At 40.7% G+C, this 26,868-nt stretch overlaps 1 protein-coding gene across 4 annotated transcripts in view; it reads right to left on the bottom strand.

The window, feature by feature from the left end:
• Positions 1-26,868, bottom strand: part of SEC24D (SEC24 homolog D, COPII coat complex component) — a 112,217-nt gene that overhangs the window by 45,957 nt on the left and 39,392 nt on the right. The gene's annotated exons all lie outside the window — the stretch shown is intronic.

Genomic DNA, 26,868 nt, shown 5'->3' with positions numbered 1-26,868 from the left:
GCTCCAATACTTTGGCCACCTGATGCAATGAGCCGACTCGTGGGGAAAGGCCCTGATGCTGGGAAAGACTGAAGGCAGGAAAAGGGGGTGACAGAAGATGAGATGGTTGGGTGGCATCACTGACTCAATGGACATGAGTCTCAGCAAACTCCGGGAGACAGTGAAGGACAGGGAAGCCTGTACTGGAGTGCTGCAGTCCATGGGGTTGCTAAGAGTTGGACACGACTTCGTGACTAAACAACAGCAATAATACTTAATAAAGCTTATGTTGAAGATGTCCTGGATACCACGTATCACACATCTTGCTAAGTTTGTTCATTAACTATAAATAAAGAAGGGAACTGGGTCTGATTTTAAAAGCACTAGTTTGCACATCGGCATGCTGCTTAGATAATTCCACCCAATATACAAATTATTTCTTCAAAACGGCAACTCTCAAGAAACCTGCAGTGCTGTTCACTTATTCAGGCAAGGAGGCTGATCCTGCCTTTTCCATTTCTTTATCCCGTGACAAAATGTCTCATGAAGGAAGTACTCTCAGTGCAGCAGGTCATGCTTTGCCAGAACAAAAAGAATAAATATTTCAATGGCTTCTTCCTCATAAACATGTGTAGAACCCATTACACATCCTTTACAGCTTGAAAGTGAAAAAGCTCAGCGCTGGAAGTCCGCCTGCTCTCTCAGCACTTCCAGCTTTCAGGACAAAACCACAAAGATTCTTCTTGTTTTTATAAATCTCCTTAAAGATAACATTTCTAGAAAAGCTTGACAATACAGGGTTTGGCACATCAACTAAGTTTTTCTTTAGAGAAACAGATGTAAATAAAGCAGACTGCTGCTTAATGGAGACTTGAAGAGCAGGAGGAAGGTGGCGATGAGGTGAGGTCATAAGGCCATTTTCTGCCATTTTCTCAGGGGAGAAAAGAGAGAGAGGAGAGATCTACAGTCTGTCCCTGCCCAGACATCCAATGTGGAAGCTAATCTGCTGAGGTTTCAGAAACGAGTTTTGAGACCTCAGAGCAGGGAAAAAACAGATAATATGATACATAAAAGAATCAGGGAAAGGATAAAAAAATACATTCAGAATCACTAGGCACTGTCCTCTCTCCCATCTCTTGCTTCAAGGAAGCCAGGAGATGGATTCAATTTTCCCGTTTCTGGCCTCTCCTGGTCTTAGCATGGGTATGGCTTTGGTGTCTGAGTCGTCAGGTTGTGAGAAGGATTCAACGAAGAAAAAGTGAAAGTGTTCTCTCTCAGTTGTGTCCGACTCTGCCATCCCACGGACTGCAGTCCACCAGGCTCCTCTGTCCAGGGAATTCTCTAGGCAAGAATACTTCTCCAGGAGATCTTCCCGACCCAGGGATTGGACCCAAGTGTCCTGCATTGCAGCCAGATTCTTTACCATCTGAGCCACCGGGGAAGCCCCACACAGTTAGGAGGCCATGTGCAATATAGAGTATTAAGCCTGGCATAAAATTATTGAATAAAAGGTATCTAACTGTTGTTGTCATATCTGTACAGAACAACCTTTCCTCTCTTAAAACCACTCATCTCAAGAGAGTGTGTATATTTAATAGGAGGGTTAGAGTTTGATAAGTTTGAGATAGGCCTGAGTTTCTAAAGGCATTTATTAATATAAATATTTAAATTAGCTAATGTGTTAATATGAAATGTTATCGTAAAAATTATTTAGAAGACAGGGAATCCACCTTTCAGGAGATTTTGATACCATCCGATGCTTTAAAAAGTTGAGAGGCCCACTAGATTTTAAAATTCTTCTATGAGTTTGATTTGCATACACATGTGCTATGCTTAGTCACTCAAGTCATTTCAGACTCTACGCAACTCCACAGTCTGTAGTCTTCCAGGCTCCTCTGTCCATGGGGGTTCTCCAGGCAGAAATACTGGAGTGGGTCACCATGGCCTCATCAAGAGGATCTTCCCAACCCAGGAATCAAATCCATGTCTCCTGTATTGCAGGATTCTTTACTATCTGAGCCACCAGGGAAGTCCTTGCATACACTCAAGGAATGCACACTATATATGCATTCAAACACAGACCCATACAATACTTTCTCATATACACTGTTTGTTTGAAAGGCATTAAGTGACAAATGTGTGTTGTCTTCAGCTAGAAATAATAAGAAATAATCTGAGGGCAACAAAAGGGAAGCAAACGAGAATATGACATACACTTATGGCTGATTCATATTGTACAGGAGAAACTACCACGCCACTGTAAGGCAATTACACCCCAATCAAAAAAAGATGTGGGTTTAGGTCAATGAATGCAGAACCAGAAGTGAAAGACAACAAAAGGTAATGATAATGCAGCTTTTTTCTGGGTCAAAAACCCAGTCATCAGTCATTCTCTGGGTGCTGCTGGGTTCTACAGCTTTAACCTCAGAGATGAGGAGCAGCTTTCAAGAGAGTTACACTAGGGTTAAAGCCTCCAACATACATCAACTCCAGCCAAGTGTACTTCTCTCATCCCTTCATCATTTTCAAAGAGCTCAAAAAGTCTATCATCAATTCCCTGAGATACTTTAGCAACAAAATCTGATACAATTATTTGCTAGACAAAGCAGAGGTAATGGAAATTAACCTTATTTTTTCTGATATGATTTACTCAAAGGCAGGCCCAACCAAAAATTACTGTGAAATTGTCGGCAGCTACCATCTAAGCATTCCATTCCGGGCAGATTCAAACTTGCAGAACTGAAAATGAGTGTCTCGTCACAAACTGGAATTGAGTAATGACTGTATCGAGGCTGTGAAACACACATGCATTTTTTTTCAATTTTCGCTCTTTTGGAAACTGAATGATGGATAGGTAAGGGAAGGACTGCAGACAATTGAGGTGACGGTAAAGAATGTTAAAAGCTTTTAGACTGTTTACATTTTCTTTCTGGGCACCAGCACAAGGGTTTCCAGATCACACTGTCTCACCTCATGTTTCTCAGGCTGTGCTGAAGGCCATCAGAGACTTGCTTTGCTTTCCCCAGATGTCTGCTTATCTGCTCTACAGTAGCATGCATGAGCTCATAAACAGCTAATCTCACTTGTAGTCTCAGTTCAACTTTAGTGTATACGGCTTAGGAAAAAATCAAATTACTTTCCAAAAAGTCCTAAGTTTCCTTTCTCTTCTTCTTAATAAGGACATCCTATTACACTTACCTAAGAAATATCTTCAGATTTTGCAATTTTGTTTATAAGTGTGTTTTTTACTCTTTTGGCCTCTAGTATATTCCTGCCTGCTCTTTCTTTTCTGTTCTTTTCTTAAATGGAAAAAAGTGAAAGGATGGAAAGCCTCACTCTAAAACCCTCATTTGGCTCTTCTTGGCTCTGGTCCTGTGTGGCCTGAGTTTATATAACACGAAACTGATGGTGATTCTGGGGAAAGAAAGACAGAGAAGAATAGTATCTGAACCCCTGGTTTGTATTTTTGATCTACCAGGCTTATGCCAAATACTTTATTGGTACTAATTTTAACTAAGATCCTTTAGCTGAATAAAAGGTATCTCCTTTTTATGCATATATAACATCACAGTCCATTTGGACCACAAGAGAATATAATTCATGGAGAAATGAGGTTCAGTGTTAAAAGTTTTGAATACTATTCCATGTAAAAGGAGTAGACAACAAAATGTGTCAATCAACAACTCCTTGGCACTGCTAATGCAACCTTTAAAGTTTTCCTATATTTATATAGCATTAGTTTCCAAGTGTTCCTGTCACTCCTTTTAACATCTGTACATTCAGTGCTGGGTGTGGTGTGTCTTGATGGGGTATACAGTCCAGTGGGACGGAAAGACATTAAACACAGAAACATGCAATTAAAAGAGCAATGTAGGAGCAGAAAGAATACTTGGGAAATCATCATTAATAAAAGCAACATTAAAGTATTCACAGATTGTAACCCAAAACAACAACAACAAAAATAAATGCTCAAAGAAATGAAGCACAACCGAGAAAGGTCCGACATGGAGAATTTTGACAAAGTTTATGGCCGAGGTACTTTTGCTTTGGCATCTATAACCAAAGTCTGAATACACAGGTCTTTCTGTATAGACTCTTAGTTTTAGCAAAGTGATAAATAACAGAAGGTAGCTATTATAGCTGCTTATACCTTTAAGCTGCCTATGAAAAAGTGAAAGTCACTCAGTCGTGTCCGACTCTTTGCAACCCCGTGAACTATATGTATACAGTCCATGGGATTCTCCAGGCCAGAATACTGGAGTGGGTTTCCATGCCCTCCTCCAGGGGAATCTTCCCAACCTAGGGATCGAATCCAGGTCTCCCGCATTGCAGGCAGATTCTTTACCAGCCCAGCCACCAGGGAAGCCCTTAAGCTGCCTATAACTACACCTATAAACTAATTACACCAAACCTGGAAAATGAAGAAAGTACGAAGGTGTTCTTATACCACAGATCCACTAGGTGGCATTGTACAACCAAAAATTAAAACTATTCGCTCACGTAATAAAACACTCAAGATAATTATGTTATACACATTTTATGTAGCTATCACCACAATTAACTGAATTTATGTCAGTTGTTACCGTCACAAAATTAAGAAACTTATACTGTTCTTGAGAGAGTCTTTGATAATGGTTAAAAAATATTCTGGTGAAAACAAAATGTGATTAAAGATGAAATACAGGCTATTTCAAGCATGAACTGCATAGAAATTACAGACTGTGCCAAATTTACTGAACAGGAGAGTGGAGAAGAACCTTTTTTAAAGGTTTCTAATCCTCTCCCAACCTCCGTGACTACATGCAGGAAAATGGGGCCCCGCAGGGACTAGCGGCCCCGGCACACGGGATGCTGCTGCCCGGGGCGGGGAAGCCGGCCCTCCGGCGGCCGGCACCCACCCGCTCCCGGCGCCGGCTCGCGCTCTCCGTACGAAGCAAGGTAAGGACAGTGAGGCGTGAGGCGCGGGGCTCGGCCGTTCCCTGAGACGGAGGGCTGATCCTCCTCCTGCGGGAACATCCAGCCACCGGCAACGGTGCGGATGAGGGAAGACACAGCCCAGAGCGGCCAAATACGGAGATTCCAGGAACATGCTGACTTAGGAAGGTGTTCCTGCCCGTCGCCGGGACGTTCCTGGGTGAAAACAGTCCCTCTGCCTTTCGCCTACGCTCTAACACAGGCACGGACATACACACAAGCTCACTCTTAACCACCTACTTTCCTCCGTCTTCTAATGCTTGTTTACTGATTCTGAAAAAGAGACACACTTTGCATTTTCAATATATACTTCTCTTCCTTTTTTCTCTCCTGTTTTCTTCATGAGAAGTCTCCAGGACAGCAATCACTGTCCTGGGACTACACAGTTGTCCCCACACAAAGAATATTCAACTTTACTAAGTGCCTGAAGGAAATAGCTAGGCTAAGTAACTACTAGTAATGGGAGAGATAGTTTTGCCTACAGTGGTTCCTCAATCAAAATGTGGCTTGATATAGGATCATATTCAATATCAGACTATACTCCCTAGTAAATTACTGTAAATATATATATCTCTAGCAGCAAAGGTACAGTGTATTATCAAATGTGATCCTGGCACACAGCTACTTCTTTGGGACTGGAGTGCTGCTTACAGTTTGGGTCTATTTCAAGAGAGTTTCAGTTAGTGATTTGGATTAACCAGGGGATATAAGTGGAAGCATGAAAACGGTATCTGAAAAGATAATCCAGAACTTGTGATGAACAACTACCCTTTAAAAATGTTAAACGTTCAGACTATCAAGCACACTGGAAGACAAGCAGAGTCGGATTTCCAGAGGATTACGCCCAGCAGTTAAAATGAAGAGAGTCTGTATCAACTGTGCTTATTAAAGATATTTCTATAAGAAAGAGAAATGAGAAGCTTGTGTGTACTTTCTATTTTTGGCTTCACCACGTATGCCGTTCGGTCAGCCTGCACCCACAGAAAAGGAACAGGGCAGTGGGGTGCTCACTGTACACACGTTTTCTCAACAGCAGTACTATTTCGTTGGACTTTTTAAAATAACAAATACAGCATGAAAGAATAATATTTTTTGAATGCCTTTTAAAAATCATTCTTCTGAAAAGAAACTGAGCCTAGTAATAAAACACTCAATGTCCTGAAAAAACTGTAAGAATATATTTATACTTTTTAAAAGTGTTTTTAGTTGGCCCTAAAACTTTGTGTTTTCACACTTCTAGAAAATTAACCTCTTGCTAGTTTGTGGCACTTGAGAGATTATTTTCAATTTTTTTCCTCTTTAATAATGCTACTGAGTAGTCATTTATTGGGAAAGATTGAAGGTAAGAGGAGAAGGGGATTACGGAGGATAAGATGGTTGGATGGCATCACCGACTCAATGGACAAGAGCAAACTCCGGGAGATGGTGAAGGACAGGGAGCCTGGCGAGCTGCAGTCCATGGGGTCGCAAACAGTCTGACACGACTGAGCAAATGAACAACAATAACAACAGTATAATATTGTATGTAATGTTATAGAACATTTACTCTTGTTATTACTATATCAAGAACTTATATTGGATTTTAGCATGTCCTTAATTTGGAAACTGGTCTTTTTTCATTTGGAGGGGGGTTGTTTTTTGTATCTATCCAGCACTGATAAATCCTGATTCAAATTTATAATATATGCAAGATCATAACATCTGTATGATCTGTGGTTTAAAATGCTTTCATGTATATAAAAATCTCATGCTGCTGAGATGTTAACAAACCTGGGTGTGGGAATTATCATCCTGTTGTTCAGAAGGGAATGGACATCAGTGAGGAACAATGATTCATTCACCCAATAAACTGCAGAGCAGGAGCTTGAATTCCCGTTCATTTCCTGTGCTATACATTCAGAAACTGCCTGCAGATTGCTTTGGTAGAGAAGCACATCGATTCGGAGAAAGCTGCCCATCACCCATGGTCCACCACTTGAACCAAGTCCTCAGTGGTCCCTGGGACCTGTGAAGTGTCTCCTCTCTCTCTCTCTACAGGAGCTATTTTATGTCTTCAGTTCCACTGAATCCTTCAAATAAGCTCTCTTCCCAACTCCCTCAGCAGATAATTTCCCCTCCTTGCTCACAAAGGAAAACAAAACCTCAGATAGGAACTCCCATGAACGTACCGGCACCTACTTAACGTTTGCTTTTCTCCCTCCTGTCACAATAAGAAGAGTGTCCCTCTCTCCTCCTGACATGTTCTCGGGGACTTTATCTAAACCGGGACCACGTCCCAACTGGCCCCTCAGCACTGGCTCAGGCATTTCAGGGACCAGGTCCCAACCAGCCCCTCAGCACTGGCTCAGGCATTTCAGCTGTGTGTTGCCACTAGGCCTTGTGTCTGACAATACCCTTCACAATGCTTTACTTCTGAGCATCACTACTAAATTCTCAGACCCATGCCTTACAGGCCTGACACCTTTGCTTGTTTAATTGGTGTTCCTCCTACAGCGCAATACCTAGAGAACAGGCAGTCGACAGTTTTTGAATGAACAAACAGAATATCTACCAGGTACCCGCAAATATGTGGTCCCAAGCCCAGGGCAGTTCATGATAGATGCTAAACGAAAGGCAGAAATAAAAGAAGAAACCACTCATTGGAAGAGGGGGGCCGGTAAAGGATTCTTTCACAGAGGCAGGGAGTTACGAGGAGCTGCATTTCCACTGAGGACATAACAGTGAGAGCGCAGGGCTCAGGAAGGAAAGCCTGAGCTGGGGGAAGGTGGTGGCCGGCAGGCAGGAGCCAGGCTGAGCTGAGAAGGAAGGTGAATAGGAGGGCTGGAGGGATTCTAGGGAGAAAGCTCAAAGCCAGGCAGAGCAGCATACCCTGACTGCTCAGGTCTCCCTCCTTCCCCGCCCCACTCCATCCCTCTCCTCCTCTCTCACCTCAAACCAGCTGGGATCTCACCTTTCACAAAACTAAAGCAATGGAATGGGAAGAATGATTGGTACTGGTTTCCAAACCTGCTTATAAATTAGTAAATTCTTTACAATTACCGTGAGGAATTTTTAGAATTTGTTTCATCATCAACTGTATTTTATTCAATCCCTAAAATCTCTTTTAAAAATAAACTCAAAAGATGTTTGAATATTACTTCTAAATTTCTAACTAAAAAAAGTCCATTCCTTAACTGCTTAGGTAAACCTCAGGTTCACCACTGATCCCAAGTGGCGCACGTTTCAGAAAAAATTCTCAATGAATGCTTGTTGAATGGATGACAAGAAAAAGAGGGAGGGAGGGAGGGGGAAAAGGAAAAACTGAATGAAAAAGAAAAATGAGGGAAGAAGGAAAATACAGAAGTCACATTTGGATATATTTTCCAGTCTTCTCATCACAGAAGATCAGGTCTGGGTGTGAAAAACCCTAGTATGTTAGGTTCATCCCAAGGTATGCAAAAATAAGTAGACCGGGAGCCTCTTCTCTTGGAATGGCCAATAGCATCTTAAAGCAAACACAGCTGTGACTTTCCTCCCAGGGCCCTCCGATGCCGCGAGGCTTTTCAGGGGGAAGGTCAGGTCAGACCATACGCTGAAGTCTACAAGAGGGCTGCTTGCTCCTGCTGACGGGGCACCCAGGGTTTCAAAGGGAAAACAATTGTCAGTGCAGTTCAGAGAGCACCATCACATCAGTTTACCTGAATGGAAGTCATAGTTCATGACAAAATTACAAACCATGAGAAATAATTCTTAGGCAAAAAAAGATGGTCTTTTTGGATTGGATTGTGTTGACGTAGTCTTTCAAGTTACGGGTATATTTGCAAAGATCAGTGCTACTGTTCTTACTGGAACACATGTTGAAAACTTGAGTAAGACATTCCGTCTCAAGGAGCTATGTTATTCAAGGATTCTATTTTCCCACATTTTTTTTAAACTTTGACCTATTATAATTTATCTTTGGTCCCTAAGGAAGAATTATATTTTGTTGTCTGATTATAGGCCACTGACTGAAGCCATGTTTAACTGCTATAAGAACACACAGTGGTCCACAGATAATGAAAATATATTGTAGACTTAAAAACCCTATGAATCAAGCTTGTTTCTTCCATAACAAAATGACTGGCAGTTTTTTGTTTCTCAGAAAAATGTACAATGCTCCACTTTAAACATGAAAGTGTTAAAGATAATAAGCTCAGAGGCCAACTTCCTTTGTCTTTCTGACAGAATTACAAGTTAGCCAAAGTCTTCCCTCCATTTATCTCACTTCTTTATGGCTATGGAAACACTTCAAAATATTCTCCCGCCTAAGCATGAGCCCAATCTGTATTTAAATGACACCTTCTTAATCAGGTCTACTGTCCACAGTATGCAATCTGAAACCTGCACTCCACCTGCTTCCCCAGGCTGCCCCAATCCCTGACCTGCTCTACTTTTTCCTTCCTCCATTTGTTCAATAATTTTCTTATTACTAGGTTCACTGTCTTTCTTCTTTCCATTAAAATGTTAGCTCCATGAGGACAGAGATTTTTGTCTGTATTGTTCACTGACATATCCCAGGACCACGAAGAGTATGTGGCACAAAATGGGTAAAGAGTAAACATTTGCTGAATTAAATCTTCATTGAATAGGATAGAAAGAAATAAACCCATGCACCTATGGTGGCTCAGATAGTTAAAGAATCTGCCTGCAATGCAGGAGACCTGAGTTTGATCCCTGGGTTGGGAAGATCTCCCAGAGAAGGGCATGGCAATTCACTCCAGTATTCTTGCCTGGAGACTTGGATGGATGGAAGAGCCTAGTGGGCTATAGTCCATCGGATCGCAAAAGAGTCGGACATGACTGAGCGATCTCAGACCAGACCAGACCTATGGTCAGTTAATCAATGACAAAGGAGACAAGAATCTACAAGAAGAAAAGACAGTCTTCAATAAATGGTTCTAGGAAAGATGGACAGCTATGTGGAAAAGAATGAAATAAGAACATCCTCTAACACCACACACAAAAATGAACTTAAGACAAATTAAAGACCTAAATGTAAGACTGGATACTAAAAAATTCCTAGAGGAAAACATAGGCAAAATGCTCTTTGTTATAAATCACAGCAATATCTTTTTGGCTCTGTCTCTGAGAGTAATGAAAATAAAAACAAAAATAAACAAATGGGACCTAATTAAATGCAGAAGCTTTTGCACAGGAAAGGAAGCTGTAGACAAAATGAAAAGGCAACCCACAGAATGGGGTGAAATATCTGCAAACGATGCAACCAACAAGGGATTAATTTCCAAAATATACAAACAGCTCATATAACTCAAAGTCAAAAAAAAAAAAAAATACAAAAACAAAAAACAATTAAAAAAATGGGCAGAAGATCTAAATAGACATTTCTCCAAAGAGAGACAGATGGCCAAAAGGCACAAGAAAAGATGCTCAACACTGCTAATTATCAGAGAATGCAAATCAAAACTACAATGAGATTCCACCTCACACGAGTCAGAATGGCCAATATCAGAAAGTGTACAAATAATAAATGCTGGAGAGGGTATGGAGAAAAGGAACCCTCCCACCCTGTTGGGAATGCAGATTGTAGAGCCACCACGAAGAACAGTACGGAGGATCCTTCAAAAACCAAAAACAGAGTTACCATATGATCTGATCCTGCAGTCCCATTCCTAGGCATATATCTGGACAAAACTCTAATTTGAAAAGATATATGCACCCCATTTTCACAGCAGCACTATTTGCAAAAGCTAAGACATGAAAGCAGCCTAAACGTACATCAAAAGATGACTAGATAAAGATGTGGTACATATATACAATGGAATATTAGTCATGAAGAATGAAATAATGCCATTTGCAGCAACATGGATAGATCTAGAGACTAGCATACTAAGTAAAGTAAGCCAGAGACAAATATCATATGATATCACTTATATGTGAAGTCAAAAAAAAAAAGATACATATGAAATACAAGACAGAAACAGACCCACAGACACAGAAAATAAACTTATGGTTACCAAAGGAGAAAGGTAAATTAGGAGGTTGAGATTAATATATATACTCTACTATGTAAAAAACAGGTAACCAATAAGGACCTACTGTTTAGCACAGGGAATTACACTATTTTATAATAACCTATAAAGGAAAAGAACTTGATAAAAATAGATATATGGGTGCATGCATGCTAAGTCACTTCAGTCGTGTCTGACTCTTTGCGACCACATGGACTGTAGCCTGCCAGGCTCCTCTGTCCATGGATTCTCCAGGCAAGAATACTGGAGTGGGTTGCCATTTCCTCCAACCCAGGAATTGAACCCTGAACCCTGAGGCTGCTGCACTGTAGGTAGATTCTTTACTGCTGAGCCACTGGGGAAGCCCAGATACATATATATATTCAGTTCCGTTCAGTCGTTCTTTGCGACCCCATGGACTGCAGCACGCCAGGCTTCCCTGTCCATCAACAAATCCCAGAGCTTACTCAAACTCATGTCCATCGAGTCGGTGATGCCATCCAACCATCTCATGCTCTGTCATCCCCTTCTCCTCCTGCCTTCAATCTTTCTCAGCATCAGGGTCTTTTTCCCTGAGTCAGTTCTTTACATCAGGTGGCCAAAGTATTGGAGTTTCAGCTTCAGCATCTGTCCTTCCAATGAATACTCAGGACTGATTTCCTTTAGGATGGACTGATTGGATCTCCTTGCAGTCCAAGGGACTCTCAAGAGTCTTCTCCAACACCACAGTTCAAAAGCATCAATTATTCATGCTGAGCTTTCTTTAGAGTCGAACTCTCACATCCATACATGACCACTGGAAAAACCATAGCCTTGACTAGATGGACCTTTGTTGGCAAAGTAATGTCTCTGCTTTTTAATAAGCTGTCTAGGTTGGTCATAGCTTTTCTTCCAAGGAGCAAGCGTCTTTTAATTTCACGGCTGCAGTCACCATCTGCAGTGATTTTGGAGCCCAAAAAAAATAGTCTGCCACCGTTTCAATTGTTTCCCCATCTATTTGCCATGAAGTAATGGCACCGGATGCCATGATCTTAGTTTTCTGAATGTTGAGCTTTAAGCCAACTTTTTCACTCTCCTCTTTCACTTTCCTCAAGAGGCTCTTTAGTTCTCTTTCTGCCATAGGGTGGTGTCATCTGCATATCTGAGGTTATTGATATTTCTCCCGACAATCTTGATTCCAGCTTGTGCTTCATCTAGCCTAGCATTTCACATGATGTACTCTGCATGTAAGTTAAATAAGCAGGGTAACAATATACAGCCTTGATGTACTCCTTTCCCAACTCTGAATCAGTCTGTTTTTCCATGTCCAGTTCTAATTGTTGCTTCTTGACCTGCATACAGATTTCTCAGGAAGCAGGTCAGGTGTTCTGGTATTCCTATCTCTTGAAGAATTATCCACAGTTTGTTGTGATCCACACAGTCAGAGGCCTTGATGTAGTCAATAAAGCAGAAGTATATGTTTTTCTGGAACTCTCTTGCTTTTTCAGTGATCCACTGGATGTTGGCAATTAGATCTCTGGTTCCTCTGCCTTTTTTAAAGCCAGCTTGAACATCTGGAAGTTCACGGTTCACATATTGTTGAAGCCTGGCTTGGAGAATTTCGAGCATTACTTTGCTAGTGTGTGAACGAGTGCAACTGTGTGTTAGTTTAAGCATTCTTTGGCATTGCCTTTCTTTGGGATTGGAATGAAAACTGACCTTTTCCAGTCCTGTGGCCACTGCTGAGTTTTCCAAATTTGCTGGTGTATTGAGTGCAGCACTTTCACAGCATCATCTTTTAGGATTTGAAATAGCTCAACTGGAATTCCATCGCCTCCACTAGCTTTGTTCATAGTGATGCTGCCTAAGGCCCACTTGACTTCAGATTCCAGGATGTCTGGCTCTAGGTGAGTGATCACACCATCATGATTTTCTGGGTCATGAAGATCTTTTTTGTACAGTTCTTCTGTGTATTCTTGCCACCTCTTCCTAATATCTTCTGCTTCTGTCAGGTCCATACCATTTCTGTCCTTTATTGAGCCCATCTTTGCATGAAATGTTCCCTTGGTATCTCTAATTTTCTTGAAGAGATATCTAGTCTTTCCCATTCTATTGTTTTCCTCTATTTCTTTGCATTAATTACTGAGGAAGGCTTTCTTGTCTCTCCTTGCTATTCTTTGGAACTCTGCATTCAAATGGGTATATCTTTCCTTTCCTCCTTTGCCTTTAGCTTCTCTTTGTTTCTCAGCTATTTGTAAGGCTTCCTCAGACAACCATTTTGCCGTTCGCATTTTTTTCTTGGATATATATGTATGAATAACTAAATCACTGTGCTGTACACTTCAAACTAACAGAACTTTGTAAATCAACTGTATGTCAATTAAAAAAAATCCTTGTTTAAATAAATTGATTCTTCATTAAAATGGACACTGCTCATCATATCACATAACAATGTATTATTGCCCTCATTATGTACAAAACAACTGAAAAATCCCTAAAATCCATATGTGATTATACAATTATATAACTAACTCTGTATATAAGGATATCACAAGAGTCAAATTACCATTTTTCTTTTCACAGTTTACACCTACAGAAGCTCTACATTTATCCAAGATTATCTGAAGTTTTTTATATGAACTGCTTTTAGAGTGGGGGAAAAAACACAGGACTGCAAGTTTCACACAGTCCGACCCGCTGTCCTTGGCACCACTGGAGGGCAGTCCCGGGCCCCAGCCAGTCTGCTTCCAAGTAATGAAGAGAATCATCTTTTGTGAGTTAATCTGATCTGGGAAAACATACAAAGCATCTGGAGGTAAGACTTGAAAATAGGGTTGTACAAAAAGTTTAGAAAATTTTAATTTAAAAAATGTATGTGACCAATTTGAAAGCAACTGGAGAAATAAATACCTTTATATATTTATTATGCATGAACAGTGAGCTGGAAGGAGAAGAAAGATGATTCTTAATTTATCAAATAAGTAATAAAAACTGATAAATATGAGCTAAGAGTCTATCCTTTTTCTATAGGAAAATGAGAAATATAGATGAAATTATAAGTTTGAAGTGTTTAGATAAAAGAGTTTTTCAAAACTTTTTAAACTATGGAAGAGAAGACAGTATGGAATGTACCAAACAAAAAGAAATTTAAATCTCATTCCCATGTTAAAGACTATGACATGTGTCAATTTACCTCCAGAAGTGCAGTTCTGGATTAAGAAGAGTGAACTCTGCAGTAGATGAATTCCATGATATCTGAATACACTAGAGTTTATTATTATGGCTCTTCCATACCATATGGCTCTTCTGTTTTCTTTCTGTATTTTGCAGACATATTGTTCAAAAAGTCAAACATGCTCTTATTTTCCCAAAGAATAACATTTTAAAGATTTTAATCTCTTTTATGTCTCATTTATCCTCCCCCACCCATACACAGACACAGACACACACACACACACCCCTTCACTTTATAGTGAGATGATATGAAAAGAAACACTAGAGGGAGAATAAAGTGAAACCTAAGTTAACCTAATGAAGTTTACTGTCCAGGAAAATTTTTAAGCAATTGTTATCCTAGTTGGCACAATTTGGCTCCTGGATTGTCAGCTCCTTCTTAAATTACCTTGGAACTTGTTCAGTACCAAATGCAGCGTTTCTTCGTAACGTGGGTGCTCAGTAGGGGTTTGAGCACAGAAAATCTTGTCACCTACAGACTGGCACCTGCTATCGACCTCTACAAGAATTAAACCGTGCTGCTGCGGCTGCTGACTGCAACAGCCCTGGGAAGGAGTGCAAGGTGGAGAGCAGAGAAGAGGCTCTGTGCTCTGGGAAAAGCCAGCAGGACAGGTCTTCAGATAGGTATTTTCAGGAGCCATGAGCTCAGTTCTTGTATCTTCTGGTATCTAGAAGAGCACTAAAATTCTCCATGGTGATGAGTGCTCCACATGACTACCAGAAACCTTCACTAGACCAGCGGACGCCCCCGCCAGACCACTGGACACTCTCACTAGACCAGTGGACGCCCCCGCTAGACCAGCACACACCTTCACTAGACCAGTGGACACCTTCTGCCCAAAAATATGTGCTTGATGCGTGCACTCCCCCTTCACCAAAATCACGTATATACTGGACTTCCTCCCATCTCTTTGAGGCAGTTTCTAAGAGGTGTCTGAAATGCTATCTCCCAGGCTATGGTCCTTATTTGCCAAATAAAACTTAACTCATAATTCTCCTATTGTGCATTTTTTTAATGTCAGCAAACTCATCAAATTACCTGCTCTCAAACTTCCAATTTACTTCCATACACAAATGATATCATGTAATGAAACTATCAAATTAAATATTTATTTGGCACAAAAATTTCTCAGGAACTGTTTTAGGTCTTGCGAAATGAAAGAGTGAGAAAAAATTAGAGGTGGTCCCTACCCTCATGGAATCTAACGGGAGAAAAACAGGACTCAAAAACATAAATACAAAATCGCAAACTGTGATACACAGTACTAGAGCTCCAAGGAGTATAATGTGGGGAATTCTGGAAAGCTCTCCTGAGGAGGTGACCATGAACTGAAATTTACAAGATGAATAGGAATTAACTAGGCTAAAACGGCAGGACAGTGAGAAGGAGGTTGAGGGAAAATTATTCCAGCAAGTGCCTGTGAACACCTTATGAAAAAACAAAAGCTAAAGAAATGTTTATATAATTATAATGGTGGGTGTTTTCCATTTGAATAGTAAAAAATAGAAAGTAGCAACATAATATCAAATGACAGAGACCATGCAACATTTCTTTTAAAAAACATAAATAAGTCGCTCTTCCCTTCTTATATGAACACAAGTTGTGGCATCCATGTCAGTTTGCTCCTTCTCACGTGAGACAGATAATTAGCATCACTGGACGGGTCTGACGGTCCCTCTCTTAGATGTGTACACTGCAGGTGAATGCAAGCTACCACAGCTTTCATACTTCTCTTCCTTGCACATAGTAGACAGCCCAAATCAATGAATGTTAGATTAAATGAAATTTTCCAAAGAAGAATTTAGTACTGCAAACAGTGGTAACTAATGATAAAGACATCCATATCTCATACCAGCTTATTTTTAAATTGTTAAGTGGTGCTATAATTTTATGAGAAAAGTGAGGTCCACAAAATTTATGGAAAATTTTTCAAGGTCAGCTTGTGCACCCAACTTCATCTGACCCCCAAACTCCGGCCCAAACCACATCACCCACGTGATGCTCGCCTTCTGCCAGAGAGTCCCTCCCTAATCACTCACGCACCAGACAAGCTCGGGTGTCATTTTCAAATAGCCCATGAAACAATTCCAAACTACAGGTTTGCCCAGGCTCTTTTTCTTCCTTCCTTAAAAATAGGACTTTATTTGAAAAAAAATTTTTTAGCCTTTTATTCAGTGAGAACTTGTTGCTCAGGAAACTTTCAAATAAAAATATTTAAATTTTTTACTTTCTCATACTTTACCACTGAGAGGACACAGCAACTACATAAACTTCAAGTCCCAGTATTACTTAAATACCTACAAAACATAACTGGAGGCAGAGGTCATCAAGCAGGGCACACAGATGTATTTCAATGATTCTAAAATCCCATCGAAGCCTCCAACTTATCATGACATACTGCTAAGAAGTCACTGTTAGTAAGACATACTCCTACTTTAGAAATGTTAAAATCTGAGAAAATGCGGGCCTTAGAGTTGATAAAAATGAGAGTGAGAGGCTCTAAAATACTTCCTCAGCTGTGGTGGCTCTCTGTGGATGCCCAGGGTTCCACAGCCAGGGAGCCTGGTCTTGGACACTGCACATGTGAAGGGAATGTTTCATGCAAAGATGGGCACAATCAAGACACAGAAATAGTATGGACGCAGGAGAGGCAGAAGAGATCAAGCAGAGGTGGCAAGAATGCACACAACTGTACAGAAAAGGTCTCAATGACCCAGATAACCACCATGGTGTGATCAGTCACCTAGAGGCAGACATACCGGGGTGTGAGGTCAAGTGGGCCTCACTATGAACAAAGACAGTGGGGGTGACGGAACTCCAGCTGGGCTATTTCAAATCTTAAAAGATGATGCTGTCAAAGTGCTGCACTCAATATGCCAGCAAATTTGGAAACCTCAACAGTGGCCACAGGACTGGAAAAGGTCAGTTTTCATCCCAATCTCAAAGAAAGGCAATGCCAAAGAATGTTCAAACTACCACACAATTGCATGGTAGCATGCTAGCAAAGTAATGCTCAAAACCCTTCAAGCTAGGCTTCAATAGTACATGAAATGAAAATTTCCAGATGTATAAGATGGATATAGAAAAGGCAGAGGAACCAGAGATCAAATTGCCAACATTTTCTGGATCATAGAAAATGCAAGAGAATTCCAAAAAACATCTACTTCTGCTTCATAGATGACACTAAAGCCTTTGACTGTGTGGATCACAACAAACTGGAAAATTCTTAAAGAGATGGGAATACCAGGCCACACTACCTGCCTCCTGAGAAATCTGTATGCAGGTCAGGAAGCAACCGAATCAGACATGAAACAACAGACTGGTTCCAAATTGGGAAAGGACTCAAGGCTGTATATTGTCACCCTGCTTATTTAACTTATATGCAGAGTACATCATGTGAAATGCCAGGCTGGATGAAGCTCAAGCTGGAATCAAGATTGCTGGGAAAAATATCAATAACCTCAGATATGCAAATAATACCATCTTAATGGCAGAAAGTGAAGAGGAACTGAAGAGCCTCTTGATGAAGGTTAAAGAGGACAGTGAAAAAGTTGGCTTAAAACTCAACATTCAAAAACCTAAGATCGTGGCAACCGGTCCCATCACTTCATGGCAAACAAATGGGGACAAAATGGAAACAGTGACAGACTTTATTTTCTTGGGTTCCAAAATCACTGTGGACAGTGACTGCAGCCATTAAATTAAAAGATGCTTGCTCCTTGGAAGAAAAGTTATGACGAACTTAGACAGCCTATTAAAAAGCAGAGACATCACTTTGCCAACAAAGTTCCGTATAGTCAAAGCTATGGTTCTTCCAGTGGTCGTGCACTGGTGTGAGAGCTGGACCATAAAGAAACTGAGTGCCAAAGAACTGATGCTTTCAAACTGTGGTGCTGGAGAAGACTCTTGAGAGTCACTTGGACTGCAAGGAGATCAAACCAGCCAATCTTAAAGGAAATCAACCCTGAGTATTCACTGGAAGGAATGATGCCGAAGCTGAAACTCCAATACTTCGCCCACCTGATGCGAAGAGCAGACTCACTGGAAAAGACCCTGATGCTGGGAAAGATTGAGAGTACGAGGAAAAGGGGGCAACAGATGTTGGATGACATCATCGACTCATGTCCATCATCATGGAGCAAACGCCAGGAGACAGTGAAGGACAGGGAAGCCCGGTGTGCTGCAATCCATGGGGCTGCAAAACGTCTAACACGACTGAGCGGCTCAAAAACCACAACACTCAGTTGCCAGGCACCAGAGGTCATAAAACCACACATGGATTCACTGAAAATCAAACCAAGGAAAAACGCTTTCTCTTTTCTTGTTTCTCCCAACATAATTCTCCATTTAATAGAAGAAATATTTATATGAATAATTTCAAGATTGAAAAAATAAGCGTGGTGTATTTAACTTTCCAAACCGTAACTTAAAATAGGATTCTAACCACCTTTGCCCTGACAAATGTGACAGCTCTGCGTGTCTGCTGTAACACCATTCTAAAAAGGGGTAACATTCTGCGCTCCAGCTGCCGAGCTTTATTTCATAGTACTTTCTCACAGCAGTATACAGACAGCGGCCAAAATCCTTAAGGGATGAGATTCAGTTTCTAAAGTAACTTTATAAATTAAATATTTTAAATCTTATGTTCATAATTCTATTTCTACATGAGTACATACAACCTATGTTTCCAAGTTCTTATGTTAATACTTTTAAAATACTGCATTAAAGCAAACAATTTAAGGTTATAATGCACATGTTAAAAATAGATTCAGGCTTTGGAGGCTTTCATTTTAAAATAATTTGAGATATAAGTCTTTAAGTTCTTTAAAGGACACAGTCTTATGCAGTAATCAGTTTTACTTCAGAGCATATTTATCACTAAAGCTAGCTAAATCGGGCTTAGATATAAAAACGCATAGTTTCACAATCTTCATGTACTTTTGAGGTAAATAATATACTATAGGTTTCTTATACTAAAAGCATAATATTAATGGAACCCCTTTGGGTTGGGTTGTTCAATATGTTCACATGAATTTCTAATAACATACAGGATGTGTGACAAATACATGGTAATCCATGCTGAAAATCTAGTAAAGAGTGGAAAAGGAAGGTAGACGTTAGCCTTCGAGATTTACAGAACGTCAGAACCAGGCTTCTCCCTCCTGGGAATGGAAGCTAAGGTCACAATACCAGGCAGAGCACAGACCTGCAGTCAGTCCCCGCCTCCTGGCCCAGCGTTCCACATAATGCTTACATCTACTGTGCTTTGGAGAAAGTAGTCAGTTTTCTAACACGGTTTCTCAAATATCTTTATATGATCAAAAATTCTTCCTAGGACTTCCCCAGTGGTAGAGAGGATAAGAATCCAGCTGCCAATGCAGGGGCCATGGGTTTGATCCCTGGTCCGGGGAGATGCCACATGCCATGGGCAGCTCCTACGCCTGTGCTCCGGAGCCTGGGAGCCGCAGCCAACAAACCTCGGGCACCCAGAGCCTGCGCTGGGCAACGAGAGAAGCCCCCGCAGGGAGCAGCCTGTGCGCTGCAAGGAAGAGCGGACCCCGCTCGTCACAGCTAGAGGAAGAGATCCCCACAAGCAAAAACTAAAAAAATATAAAAATTATTACAATAGTCTTCCTACTTACTTTCCTGTTCTGCTCTTTAAAATGAACCATAACCTCTCTCATTGGTATGACAGAATATATTGGTGTCACATTAATAGGTGATAGAATACATCGACAATCTCTCAAACGATTCTTTTTTCTGTATTCACACCGTTTGTCAGAAGCCTAACATACCTAGAGAACTCAGCCACTGTTCTGAAGTTTGGTTTGTCTTTGTCTTTTAAATGTCCGTCCAGCCCTCAGGAGAATGCATCTGTTCGGCCAGGACCTCCACGGTAAGCCCAGCCCACTGCCGCACTCTAGATGGTCTTTGCCTTCAAGGAGCACCATGCAGTAACTTGAAATAAAAAGACTTCAGCAAAAGAGGTCTAAGGTGGACATGTCAAGCTAACCCACAAGTTTGCAGGAGCAAGAGATCTCTGAGAACAAGAAAAAGGAATGTTATTTTATGTGTTTAGTAAATAAAACCTCAGTAAGCCAGATATTGCTGAAAGAACTTGGAATTTGGAACCTTGATTTCCAGAGCATTACTTATTAGCAATGATTTTACTGTATGATTTTAATTGCCCCATAACCTGGAGAACTTCTGCATCTATAAAACGCGGATAATGTCTTTTTCACAAGTTGCTGGCTTCCTTTTAAAAAGTTTACACACAAACTACAACAGTGAGGCAGACTTTCTTCCCTTTGATGGATTAAACAGCAGTGGAAACACTGCCAAAACTCTGCCCACTCATGCCAGCAAGACAGGCTGAGGCTAGTGCATGGCCAAGCGAGGTCTTCTGTAGGTGATGGATGTGGATGTAATGTGCTGGTGTTCATTTACTCTCTAACAGTCTTTCCCTTTTTTGTTAACCCCATTTGTCAGTTCACTGACATTCAACCCTTTTTCTTTCCAACGGCATATTCTTCATATCCACCAAATCTATCAGACTATTTAATAACAGTACAAACTGCCTTATCCATTAAGTCATACTCAGTTCAGTTCAGTCGCTCAGTCATGTTAGACTCTTTGTGATCCCATGGACTGCAGCACGTCAGGCTTTCCTGTCCATCACCAACTCCCAGAGTTTACTCAAACTCAAGTCCATCACGTCGGTGATGCCATCCAACCAATTAACCTTCTGTCGTCCCTTCTCCTCTTGCCCTCAATCTTTCCCAGCATCAGGGTCTTTTCAAATGAGTCAGCTCTTCGCATCAGGTGACCGAAGTATTGGAGTTTCAGCTTCAACATCAGTCCTTCCAATGAACACCCAGGACTTATCTCCTTTAGGATGGACTGGTTGGATCGCCTGCAGTCCAAGGGACTCTCAAGACCTCTCAACACCATACTTCAAAAGCATCAATTCTTCATGCTGAGCTTTCTTTAGAGTCGAACTCTCACATCCATACATGACTACTGGAAAAACCATAGCCTTGAATAGATGGACCTTTGTTGGCAAAGTAATGTCTCTGCTTTTTAATATGCTGTCTAGGTTGGTCATAGCTTTTCTTCCAAGGAGCAAGCGTCTTTTAATTTCACGGCTGCAGTCACCATCTGCAGTGATTTTGGAGCCCCCCAAAATAAAGCCTCTCACTGTTTCAATCATTTCCCCATCTATCTGCCATGAAGTGATGGCACCGGATGCCATGATCTTAGTTTTCTGAATGTTGAGCTTTAAGTCAACTTTTTCACTCTTCTCTTTCACTTTCATCAAGAGGTTCTTTAGTTCTTCACTTTCTTCCATAAGGGTCATGTCATCTGCATATCTGAGGTTATTGATATTTCTCCCAGCAATCTTGATTCCAGCTTGTGCTTCTTCCAGCTCAGCGTTTCTCATGATGTACTCTGCATGTAAGTTAAATAAGCAGGGTGACAATATACAGCCTTGACGTCCTCCTTTTCCTATTTGGAACCAGTCTGTTGTTCCATGTCCAGTTCTAACTGTTGCTTCCTGACCTGCATACAGATTTCTAGGAGGCAGGTCAGGTTGTCTGGTATTCCCAGCTCTTGAAGAATTTTCCACAGTTTGTTGTGATCCACACAAAGGTGTTGATGTAGTCAAAAAAGCAGAAATATATGTTTTTCTGGAACTCTCTTGCTTTTTTGATGATCCAGTGGATATTGGCAATTAGATCTCTGGTTCCTCTGCCTTTTCTCAATCTGGCTTGAACATCTAGAAGTTCATAGTTCACGTATTGCTGAAGCCTGGCTTGGAGAATTTTGCTAGCATGTGAGATGAGTACAACTGTGTGGTAGTCTGAACATTCTTTGGCATTGCCTTTCTTTGGGATTGGAGTGAAAACTGACCTTTTCCAGTCCTGTGGCCACTGCTGAGGTTTCCAAATTTGCTGGCATATTGAGTGCAGCACTTTGACAGCATTAAGTCATAACTAAGGTACAACTTCCCTGAACCTAAACTCCAAAGAATAAGATTATTCCCACTTTTTCAAGCTGTACAAAAATTAGTTATGTCCAAGATTTTCTACCTGTTTTAGACAAGAATAACTGGTCTTGTTTTTCCCTGTGTCCCTAACGTCCAGCTAAGTTCCTACAAAGTTAATAGTTGATTATAAATCAAGTGAAGTTTAAAGTCTTGGATAAAAAATTATCTGATTAAATCAATAAGAAAGGAAATTGCTTTGACTATTATATCCATTTCTAATCTAAGAAAATTACACAGATACTCCTGAATCTATTCCCAAATGGAGTAAAAGTTTCTGCCATCTGTTTTATAGGTGAAATTACTTAATTTCATGTATAATTAGATGATGTATGTACTTGTCCAAAATGTAAAATTTCCTATTTTAAAGAAAATGAAGAACTAAGTATAATTTTTGCCAGAAATCTACTATTTCTACCTTAGTTCTTAAAATACAACATAAAAAATAAATTCACAGGTTACTAAGCAAAATAGCCTACAAGATAATTGATTACTTTTGCTGAATAAATACCTCATATTTAATTATATTAAATACAGTAATGGGTTTCACTTAAAACAAATACCAAAAAAGTTAAAATTTATGGTAAGGAGCATGAAATATTAAACAAAGATGACACAGATACGTCCTTGGAAAGAGTGTACATCTCCAAAGCAAATGCTCACAGGGAACATTCTCGGGGAGTAACTGCTTGGGTTAGGTTTATTTTTGTAGTCCGTTGCTAACACAATGACATGCTTTAAAGGTTCTGTCAAACAACAGAACTGACTTTAAAAAAAAAAAAAGCTATACTAAATAAATCCTTGTGAGAGATGCCAAATCAGGGTATCTTGAAGGATATCTTTTTTTTTTTTTCTTTTTTTTTTTGGATACCTTTTTTTAAATTGCAGCAATAGTGGCAATATTAGATAAGGAATAAAATCCTAAACTTTTACTATACCTAAAAATAAGTAAGTCATTTATTCTAGAGGAAAAGAAATTAGGATGCTATTCAGAAGGAGGATAACAGTATTCATGCAATCCATTTTCCTTCAAGAAACAAACTTTAAAACTCATTTCCTTGATTACAGATTATAAATATAACACATCAGGAACTCCCTGCTGGTCCAGTGGCTAAGACTCCACGCTCCCAATGCAGGGGGTCCAGGTTCAAGCCCCGGTCAGGGAACTAGATCCCACATGCCACAACCAAGATCTGGTGCAGCCAAATAAATAAATATGTTTTAAAAATCAGCATACCCCTTATTTTCTGTTATTAACTATAACTGTTTAGCTTTGGGCTTCTGACATGAACTAAATAAATGATAGTGCCATTTATAGATATGCGGAAGAATGAACAGGTTTAGGGTGTAGAGACCAGAAACTCACTTCTGAACATGTTAAGTTTGAGGGTTCTAAGAGGTACCCAAGGAGAGATTCTAGAAAGGCATTTGGGTATGTGAAGGGGGGTCTACAGATGTAGGAATGAGTGTATGAGAGCAATAGTATAGTAACCTGGCTTGACCTGGACCGCCCAGCTTGGAATCCCAGCTCTGTTACTTAGTAGCCGCTGGTCTTAGGTAACGTTTGTTAGCTACTGGTCTTAAGAGTTATCTAACTCTGTGCCTCAGTTTCTTTATATCAGAAATGGAGCAATAAGTAGGCTGATGTGAGAATTAAGTAAATGAACATATATTTAAAATGTCTAACTGTGCTCACTAAGTGCTTTATAAGTTATGACTATTATTATTCTCATCAGGAACTGTTACAGATGATACTTAGTCTTTGGGGGGATACAGAGTCTAAGAGAAAAAAGAGGAAACCCCGAGTTATTTTCAAATATCTTTTGATACTGATTTTTAACATAATTCCAGAGAACAGACTCTGCATGATTTCAGTACCTTTAGACCACGAAATTTTTGCACTTGTTTTATGTCCCTGGATATACTGGATATATCCAGACACTGGATACACTCCGTGTCTCCCAGTTTATCCTGCTGCTGTGTGAAAACTGCATAAATCTTAATTACGTTGAATTGGTTCATGGTGCTTTTCCGGTCTACTATATCTTTCTACTTTTCTGTACATCCATTCTATTAATTTTTGAGAGTTTGATATTGAAACTCCAACTAAAAATCTTAATTTATCTACTTAAAAGAATAATTGCAATGTATAGTGGAACTATATATAACTTTGTTCTGTATTTTCCAAGTCTCCTATAAATGTGTTATCATACTTTCATACTTTAAAAAGTAAAAAAGGAAGAGAAAAAAAAGAGGAAACCCCAAACTCAAGCCTTAATGAACCCCAATATTAGAAGTCAGGATGGTAACAAAAGGAACTAAAATGCTCCCTCCCTGTGAGGCCGGAAAAGACACACCAGGAGGCTATCACGGGAACCACAGAGGGAAGGTGGCCAAGAAGGCCTAGACCCTTGGTGACCCGGACTTTCATCCAGCCAGTGGCGGAGTGGAGTGGTGATGGTATGCTATACCACCATTTATACATTTATTTTTTTAAAGGATGGATATTGATATGCTTGTATATGCATACTCATTTCTAGAAGGAATCACAAAGAATGAGTAAAAATTATAAGGGTGGGGCGGAGGGGTAGGAAGGAAACTTTTTCACTGTATACCACTTTCATTTTTTGAATGTTTATATTTTACCTCTTTAAAAGTAATTGGTTCATTAAAAAGCATAAAATACTACATATTGTTATAGACACACGTATATGAAGTCAAATATATAAAACCCACATGTATAGGCAGGACACATGCCAAATTCATCAGTGTTTGTGCCTCGGGTGGAAGCGGAGAGGAGAGATCCTGCGAAGCTTTAATTCTTAGAAAATTATCTTAAGCCAACACAACAAAACGTTAACATTTGTTAATGATGGTGGCATGTACACGGATGTATTATTCACTAACACTTTAAATTTTGTTCAAAGGATCAAGATTAAAATTTAAGAAATCCCTCTCACAGATACTACTGCACTGCAGTCAGAACTGCTAAAATTAAAAAGACAACAGTAACAAAGGTTGGAGAGAATGCAGGGCAACTGGAACTCTGATACCATGTTGAAAAGACTACAAAATCATATAACCACTTTCGAAAATGGTCTGGCAGTTTCTTATAAACCTAAATAAACATGTATCCCCATCAGCCAACAATCTACTCACAGGTATTAATCCAAGAGAAATGAATACGTATCCATAGAAACACTTGTACTAGAATATTTATAGAAGCCGCTTTATTCACAAAAGCCAAAAAGCAGAAATAGTCAGATGTCCATCACTAAAAGAGCAGATAAACTGATGGGGCTTCCTAGGTGGCATAGTGGTAAAGAATTCACCTGCAATGCAGGAGACTCAGCAGATGTGGATTCGATCCCTGGGTCAGGAAGATCCCCTGGAGAAGGAAATGGCAATCTACTCCAGTATTCTTGCCTGGGAAATGCCATGGATAGAGGAGCCTGGAGGCTACAGTCCATGAGGTCACAAAGAGCTGGACATGACTGAGCGACTAACACTTTGACTTCCACTTATGAGCAATATATTAAATTTCTGGGACCATCACAGAAGACACCATCCCTAAAATAAGCAAATACTGCATGTGCTTCTCATTTACAACTATGAGACCATAACTGCACGTAAGACTGGCTTTTAGGAACAACCCAGTGCCTCTTCTATGCCTGACTCTAACCCAGTTCACTGTGCTCTCAGAGGAGACGGCGGCATTCTGCTGCACCCATAGAAAGACTGAGTGGACATCTCAAGGGGGATGGAAGCCCCCGTGCACGTGGACACTGCCCCTCTCCTCTTTCTTCCTTCTCTAAGCGGTCACACAGCAGCCCCCTACCCCGTCCCAGCTGGCGAGACAGGCCCGAGAAACAGTACAGATCTGGTTCTCTCTCAGAGAGGCTCTACTTCTTGCTCAGGTGCTACTAAGTAAGCATCAGGTCATCGATCTCAAAGGATCAGAGCCAAGGTCAGGTTTAACTTGGGAAAAGCCATCTATGCTTCAGCTTTTAGTGAGCAAACAGAATCCAGAGCTCAGCCTAATTTACTGGACCACTGCAAGGAGGTCACAGTCAAAGCTCCAGTCCGAGTAAGGCTTTCCTTCAGCTCCCACCTGACCAGCTTTGCCATAGGACCTTGTGTCTGTCTCCACGCGCATGTGGGCACCCGCTATCCAGGGGCAGCTACACAGAGTGGATGTCCTAATCCCAGGACCCATGAACAGCATCTTAACATCGGAGATCTTAAATGCACACCACTTATCTCTGTCGCCACCTAGCTATAAACAGGGGGCTTCCCAGGTGGCCCAGCAGTAAAGAATCCTCCTGCCAATGCAGGAGACATGGGTTCGATCCCTGGGTCGGGAAGATCCCCTGGAGGAGGAAATGGCAACCCACTCCAGTATTCTTGTCTGGAACACTCCATGCGAGGAGCCTCGTGGGCTACAGGCATGGGGTAGCAGAGTCAGACATGACACATAGCATACAGCATAACAGCTATAAATAGGGCACACCTTTCTCAGCTGAAAGATACAGATTGATCTATCTCATGCTTTCTAACGCTGCTGAGTTTAAAGAGAGGTTTATGAGCATCTTGGCCCAGTGATTACTAAAGCAGATGTAGTAAGACCCAGGACCTCAGGCTGCATTATCTTCCTTTTACCAGAGCACCTC

Source organism: Cervus elaphus, chromosome 17 (assembly GCF_910594005.1).
Source record: "Cervus elaphus chromosome 17, mCerEla1.1, whole genome shotgun sequence".
Classification (NCBI taxonomy): Eukaryota; Metazoa; Chordata; class Mammalia; order Artiodactyla; family Cervidae; genus Cervus; species Cervus elaphus.
The sequence above is the reverse complement of the archived record's forward strand: the minus strand, read 5'-3'. Positions and strand labels throughout refer to the sequence as shown.